Consider the following 8,800-nt stretch of genomic DNA (forward strand, 5'->3'; position numbering starts at 1 on the left):
ATATTTGTAGATAACACTCCACTCGCTACAAGTTAGGTGGCACAATAGATAGAGTGTGGGCCCTGCAGTCAAATCTGTAGTCAAATTCAGCTTTAGACACCTAGTATCTCTCTGAACCTGGACAAGTCACTTAACTTCTATCTGACCGCCTTTGTTTCCTCAATTGTAAAATGGAGATGATAATAGCAATCCATCCCAAAGTTATTGTGAAGATCAAATGAGAATTAGCAAAGCACCTAGCACCAAAAAAGAAATTGAAAACAACTAAACAAAATACATTCTTTTGTCCATTCCCCAACTCCCTAGTTTTTAACCAAAAAAAAAAAAAAAAAACTGGCAAAACCAGCTACAGGAGCCAATGTCTGCAATATTCTCCCTCCAACAAAAGGAAGGAACTTACATTTTATCATTTGTTCCCCAAGACTCATGTTGATTCATCATTGGATATATTCTAATTTTTTAATATATCAGTTTATGCACGTCTATACCTATTTTCTGTAGTTCTCATATTTGTCATTTCTCTTGGTATAACAATATTAACTTTCCAGAGTATGTTCAGCTGTGTCCCTCTCAGTAAACTGTTTTCTTCATTTTTTTTAGGTTTTTTTGAAATGCTAAATGTATTATGAATATTTTGGGGTATGTGGGGCTTTTTAAGAACTAACTTTTCAGATAGCTCTTGATTTCACATTCATTCATAGTCGGCTTATTCAGATTGTACACATTTAACAGAATCTTTAGGCAGAAATTAACATTAGAAGGCTTCTACTCCAACCTTATACCCAGATGATATCCCCTTTACAAAATCCCCAACCAACCCCTGATTACTTAGAAATTATGAGAACACTCGAGTCAATAGAGAACTTGCTAATGAGATAACCCTTTTCATTGTTGAATATCTCTGCTCATTGGAAAGTTCTCAAATTGAGTTTAAAATATGTCTTATAACATGTATTTGACCTAGTTCAACCCTTTGGAGCTGATTTCACAGAGCCCCAGTTGAAAGGAACATAGGATGATGCTTTGTTCCCTGACAAAAATGTTCAACATATTTGCCAGAGCAGCCCGTTCCATTTTGGACAGTTCTGATGGTTAGAAAATTTTTCCTCATGTCAAATTTATGTTGGCCTATATTTCTTAACTACTGTTTGAGGCCAACCATAACAAATCTAATCTTTCAGACTTCCCTTCATATATTTACAAGATGTCCACAACTGTCAAGTCTTCTCTCTTCAAGCTAAATGTATCCAGTCCATTTAACCAATGTTTATTTTCCATGAACTCCAGGGTCTTTACCAGCTTCGTTACCTATCTCTGTGGATACCCTCCAGTTTATCCATGCTCCAAATTGTATCTAGAAGTAAACACATACTTAGGTGTGGTCTAAGCCAGCATATTGTCAGATAGTCCTTTCTCTTAGACCTGATCACTATTTCTTTTAATTGAATCTATCATCTCCTTAACTTTTCTAGCAACCATTATCACACCATTGGCACATGGAACATGATGACACTGATGTCACCAAGTCCTTTGAGACAATCATCACCCTACTGTTGAGAAAATTTTTTAAAGATTGCAAATGTATGACTCAGTTATGTGTATGGGCCTGTGTATGTATATATTTTTTTATTCACTTATTTTCAGATTCAAGCCAAAGTTGAAAGCCTGTCAATTCTTTTAAATTCTAATTAGGTCATCACATTTGTTTATTATAATGTGCTTCTCTGCTTCTTAAGAGCCGAATGTTACATCAATTAATTTTGTTCCAACCTATTATCCCATCTCATCTTTAGATGTTGATTCTGTCATCCAGGACCTTAGTAATTTGGTCAAGAATTGTCCTCCATTATCTTGTGATTGTTAATTGATCTCCTTTCTAAAAATATTGAGGGAAAAGAATTCCCAAAAAAGACCCTTTCAAAAAGATGGTGTTTTTATGGATAGAAGAGGAACTCTGTCCTGTAGCCAAAAAAAAATTAAAACCAAAAACCTTTTCACTTACTATCTTGCATGTAAAGAGTGGATGACAAGTCTTTTGGCTTACTCCATTTTCTTTGAGAGGGGAACCCTATTTTAGTGAAGGAATAGATTTAAAACTGTACTATAAGGTGAATCTTTTTTTTCCTCTTTTTAATACATAGTTTTATTTTATTTTTTTTAATTAAAGCTTTTTATTTACAAAACATGCATGGGTAATTTTTCCAACATTTACCCTTGTAAAACCTTTTGTTCCAAATTTTCCTCTCCTTCCCCCCCACCAACTCTCCTAGCTGGCAAGTAGTCCAATACATATTAAATATGTTAAAATGCATGTTAAATCCAATATATGTATATATATTTATACAGTTATCTTGCTGCACAAGAAAAATCAGCTCAAGAAAGAAGAAAAAAGCTGAGAAGAAAAAAACAAAATGCAAGCAAATAACAACATAGAGTGAGAATGCTATGTTGTGTTCCACCCTCTGCTTCCTATGGTTCTCTCTCTGGATATAGATAGCTCTCTTCATCACTGAACAAGTGGAACTGGTTTGAATCAACTCATTGCTGAAGAGAGTCACCTCCATCAGAATTGAATTATCATATAGTCTTGTTGCCATGTATAATGATCTCCTGGTTCTGCTCATTTCACTTAGCATCAGTTCATGGAAATCTCTCCAAGCCTCTCTAAAATCATCCTGCTGCTTGTTTCTTATAGAACAATAATATTCCATAGCATTCATGTACCATAATTTATTCAGCATTCTCCAACTGATGGGCATCCACACAGTTTCCAGTTTCTAGCCACTACAAAAAGGGCTGCCACAAACATTTTGGCACATACAGGTCCCTTTCCTTTCTTTAAGATCTCTTTGGGATATAGGCCCAGTAGTAACACTGTTGGGTCAAAAGGTATGTACAGTTTGATAACTTTTTGAGCATAGTTTCAAAATGTTCTCCAAAATGGTTGGATCCATTCACAGTTTAACAATGTATCAGTTTCCCAGTTTTCTCATATTCCCTTCAACATTGGTCATTAACTTTTACTGTCATCTTGGCCACTCTGACAAGTGTATAGTGGTATCTCAGAGTTGTCTTAATTTGCATTTCTCTGGTCAATAGTGATTTGCAGCACCTTTTCATATGACTAGAAATAGTTTCAATTTCTTCATCTGAAAATTGTCTGTTTATATCCTTTGACCATTTATCAATTGGAGAATGGCTTGAACTATTATAAACTTGAGTCAATTCTCTATATATTTTAGAAATGAGGCCTTTATTAAAACCTTTGAATGTAAAAATATTTTCCCAGTTCATTGCTTCCCTTCCAATCTTGTCTGCATTAGTTTTGTTTGTACAAAACCTTTTTAATTTAATATAATCAAAATTTTCTATTTTGTGATCAATAATGATCTCTAGTTCTTACTTGGTCACAAATTCCTTTCTCCTCCACAAATCTGAGAGGTAAACTATCCTACATTCTTCTAATTTGTTTATAATATCATTCTTTAACTAGTTCTAGCCATATGAAAAGATTCTCCAAGTCATTATTATTCAAAGATGCAAATTAAGACAACTCTGAGATACCACTACACACCTGTCTGATTGACTAGAATGACAGGGAAAGATAATGCGGAATGTTGGAGGGGATGTGGGAAAACAATGACACTAATACATTGTTGGTGGAATTGTGAATACATCCAGCCATTCTGGAGAGCAATCTGGAACTATGTTCAAAAAGTTATCAAACTGTGCATACCCTTTGATCCAGCAGTGTTTCTACTGGGCTTATAACCCAAAGAGATACTAAGAAGGGAAAGGAATCTGTATGTGCCAAAATGTTTGTGGCAGCCCTGTTTGTAGTGGCCAGAAACTAGAAACTGAGTGGATGCCCATCAATTGGAGAATGGCTGAATAAATTGTGGTATATGAATATTATGGAATATTATTATTTAGTAAGAAATGATCAACAGGATGATTTCAGAAAGGCCTGGAGAGACTTACATGAACTGATGATAAGTGAAACAAGCAGGATCAGGAGATCATTATATACTTCAACAAGAATATTATGTGATGATCAATTCTGATGGACATGGCCCTCTTTAGCAAAGAGATGAACCAAATCAGTTCCAATAGAGCAGTAATGAATTGAATGAGATACACCCAGCGAAAGAACTCTGGGAGTGGACTATGAACCACTACATAGAATTCCCAATCCCTCTATTTTTGTCTGCCTGCATTTTTGATTTCCTTCACAGGCTAATTGTACACTATTTCAAAGTCCGATTCTTTTTGTACAGCAAAATAACTATGGACAATGTATACTTGTATTTAATTTATACTTTAACATTTATTTTTTAAATTTTTTTATTTTAAATTATAACTTTTTATTGACAGAACCCATGACTGGGTAATTTTTTTACAACACTATCCCTTGCACTCATTTCTGTTCCAACTTTGCCCCTCCCTTCCTCCATCCCCTCTCCCAGATGGCAAGCAGTTCTATACATATTAAATATGTCACAGTATATCCTAGGTACAATATATGTGTGCAGAACTGAACAGTTCTCTTGTTGCACAGGAAGAATTGGATTCAGAAGGTAAAAATAGCCCAGGAAGAAAAACAAAAATGCATTCATTACCCCAGTTTACATTCATTTCCCAGTGTTCTTTCTTTGGGTGTAGCTGCTTCTGTCCATCCTTGATCAATTGAAACTGAGTTAGATCTCTTTGTCAAAGAAATCCACTTCTATCAGAATACATCCTCATACAGTATTGTTGTTGAAATATATAATGATCTCCTGGTTCTGCTCATTTCACTTAGCATCAGTTCATGTAAGTCTCTCCAAGTCTCTCTGTATTCATCCTGCTGGTCATTTCTTACAGAATAATAATATTCCATAACGTTCATATACCACAATTTACCCAGCCATTCTCCAATTGATGGGCATCCATTCATTTTCCAGTTTCTGGCCACTACAAACAGGGCTGCCACAAACGTTTTGGCACATACAGGTCCCTTTCCCTTCTTTAGTATCTCTTTGGGATATAAGCCCAGTAGAAACACTGCTGGATCAAAGGGTATGCATAGTTTGATAACTTTTTGGGCATATATCCAGATTGCTCTCCAGAATGGCTGGATGTATTCACAATTCCACCAACAATGCATTAGTGTCCCAGTTTTCCCACATCCCCTCCAACATTCATCATTATTTTTTCCTGTCATGTTAGTCAATCTGACAGGTGTGTAGTAGTATCTAAGAGTTGTCTTAATTTGCATTTCTCTGATCAGTAGTGATTTGGAACACTCTTTCATATGAATAAAAATAGTTTCAATTTTCATCATCTGAAAATTTGTCAAAGGGTCATATCCTTTGACAATTTATCAATTGGAGAATGGCTTGATTTCTTATAAATTAGAGTCAATTCTCTATGTATTTTGGAAATAAGGCCTTTATCAGAATCTTTAACTGTGAAGATGTTTTCACAATTTGTTGCTTCCCTTCTAATCTTGTTTACATTAGTTTTGTTTGTACAAAGGCTTTTTAATTTGATGTAATCAAAATTTTCTATTTTGTGATCAATAATGTTCTCTAGTTCATCTTTGGTCACAAATTTCTTCCTCCTCCACAAGTCTGAGAGGTAAACTATCCTATGTTCCTCTAATTTATTTATAATTTATAATCATGGACCCATTTTGATCTTATCTTGGTATACAGTGTTGTGTGGGTCCATGCCTAATTTCTGCCATACTAATTTCCAGTTATCCCAGCAGTTTTTGTCAAATAATGAATTCTTATCCCAAAAGTTAGGATCTTTGGATTTGACAAACACTAGATTGCTATAGTTGACTATTCTGTCTTGTGAGCCTAATGTATTCCACTGATCAACAAATCTATTTCTTAGCCAATACCAACTGTTTTTGGTGACTGCTGCTTTATAATATGATTTTAGATCAAGTACAGCTAGGCCACCTTCATTTGATTTTTTTTTTCATTAAATCCCTTGAGATTCTTGATCTTTTGTTCTTCCATATGAATTTTGTTATTATTTTTTCTAGATCATTAAAATATTTTCTTGGAAGTCTGATTGGTATAGCACTAAATAAATAGATTAGTTTAGAGAGTATTGTCATCTTTATTATATTCACTCAGCCTATCCAAGAGCACTTAATATTTTTCCAATTATTTAAGTCTGACTTTATTTGTGTGCAAAGTGTTTTGTAATTTTGCTCATATAATTCTTGACTTTCCTTTGGTAGAAAGGTTCCCAAATATTTTATGCTGTCGACAGTTATTTTGAATGGAATTTCTCTTTGTATCTCTTCCTGTTGGATTTTGTTGGTGATGTATAAAAATGCTGAGGATTTATAGGGATTTATTTTGTATCCTGCAACTTTGCTAAAGTTATGAATTATTTCTAATAACTTTTTAGTAGAATCTCTGGGGTTCTCTAAGTATACCATCATATCATCTGCAAAGAGTGATAGTTTGGTTTCCTCATTGCCTACTCTAATTTCTTTAATCTCTTTCTCAACTCTTATTGCAGAGCTAGTGTTTCTAATACAATATTGAATAATAATGGTGATAGTGGACAACCTTGCTTCACTCCAGATCTTAGTGGGAAAGGTTCTAGTTTTTCCCCATTGTATATGATGCTTACTGAAGGCTTTAAATATTTGCTCCTGACTATTTTATTCCATTTATTTCCATTTATAAATGGAAAAGTCCATTTATTCCTATACTCTCAAGTGTTTTTATTAGGAATGGATGTTGGATTTTATCAACTGCTTTTTCTGCAGCTATTGAGATGATCATATGGTTTTTGTTAGTTTGGTTATTGATATAGTCAATTATGCTAATAGTTTTCCTAATATTGAACCAGCCCTGCATTCCTGATATAAATCCTACTTGGTCATAGTGTATTATCCTGGGGATGATTTTCTGTAATTTTTTTTTGCTAATATTTTATTTAATATTTCAGCATCAATATTCATTAGGGAGATTGGTCTATAATTTTCTTTCTCTGTTTTCAACCTACCTGGTTTAGGTATCAGTACCATGTCTGTGTCATAAAAGGAGTTTGGTAGGACTCCTTTAATCCCTATTTTTTCAAATAGTTTATATAGGAGTTAATTGTTCTTTAAATGTTTGGTAGATAAGATGACAGGAAAAAATAATGATGAATGTTGGAAGGGGATGCGGGAAAACTGGGACATTGATGCATTGTTGGTGGAGTTGTGAACAAATCCAACCATTCTGGAGAGCAATCCGGAATTATGCCCAAAAAGTTATCAAATTGTGCATACCCTTTGATCCAGCAGTGTTTCTATTGGGCTTATATCCCAAAGAAATACTAAAGAAGGGAAAGGGACCTGTATGTGCCAAAATGTTTGTGGCAGCCCTGTTTGTAGTGGCTAGAAACTGGAAATTGAATGGATGCCCATCAATTGGAGAATGGCTGGGTAAATTGTGGTATGTGAATGTTATGGAATATTATTGTTTTGTAAGAAATGACCAGCAGGATGAATACAGAGAGGCTTGGTGAGACTTACATGAACTGATGCTAAGTGAAATAAGCAGAACCAGGATATCATTATACACTTCGACAATGATATTGTATGAGGATGTATTCTGATGGAAGTGGATTTCTTTGACAAAGAGACCTAACTGAGCTTCAATTAATAAATGATGGACAGAAGCAGCTATACCCAAAGAAAGAACACTGGGAAACAAATGCGAACTATCTGCATTTTTGTTTTTCTTCCCGGGTTATTTTTACCTTCTGAATCCAATTCTCCCTGTGCAACAAGAGAACTGTTCAGTTCTGCAAACATATATTGTATCTAGGATATACTGCAGCATATTTAACATATATAGGACTGCTTGCCATCTAGGGGAGGGGGTCAAGGGAGGGAGGGGAAAAATCGGAACAGAAACGAGTGCAAGGGATAATGTTGTAAAAAAATTACCCTGGCATGGACTCTGTCAATATAAAGTTATTATTAAATAAAATAAAATAAAATGTTTTTAAAAAATAAATAAATGTTTGGTAGAATTCACATGTAAATCCATTTGGTCCTGGGGATTTTTTCTTAGGGAGTTGATTAATAGCTTGTTCTATTTCTTTTTCTAAAATGGGACTGTTTAGGATATTTACTTCTTCCTCTGTTAATCTGGGCAAGCTATATTTTTGAAGGTATTCTTCCATTTCATTTAAGTTGTCGAATTTATTGGCATAAAGTTGGGCAAAGTAACTCCTAATTATTGCTCTAATTTCCTCTTCGCTAGTGGCGAGTTCTCTCTTTTCATTTTTAAGACTAACAATTTGATTTTCCTCTTTCCTTTTTTTAAATCAGATTTAGTAAGGGTTTTTCTATTTTATTGGTTTTGTCATAGAACCAACTCTTAGTTTTATTAATTAATTCAATAGTTTTTTTTTTTTACTTTCAATTTTATTGATCTCTCCTTTTATTTTTAGAATTTCAAGTTTAGTGTTTGATTGGGGATTTTTAATTTGTTCCTTTTCTAGCATTTTTACTCCCAATTCATTGACCTTCTCTTTCTCTATGTTATGCAAGTAGGCCTCTACAGATATGAAATTTCCCCTTATTACCACTTTTGCTGCATCCCACACATTTTGGTATGTTGTCTCATTATTGTCATTTTCTTGAGTGAAGTTATTAATTATGTCTATGATTTGCTGTTTTACCCAATCATTCTTTAGGATGAGATTATTTAGTTTCCAATATTTTTTGGTCTGTTTTTTCCTGGCTTTTTGTTGAATGTGATTTTCATTCCATCGTGGTCTGAAAAGGACACAT

Source organism: Antechinus flavipes, chromosome 1 (genome assembly GCF_016432865.1).
Source record: "Antechinus flavipes isolate AdamAnt ecotype Samford, QLD, Australia chromosome 1, AdamAnt_v2, whole genome shotgun sequence".
Taxonomy (NCBI): Eukaryota; Metazoa; Chordata; class Mammalia; order Dasyuromorphia; family Dasyuridae; genus Antechinus; species Antechinus flavipes.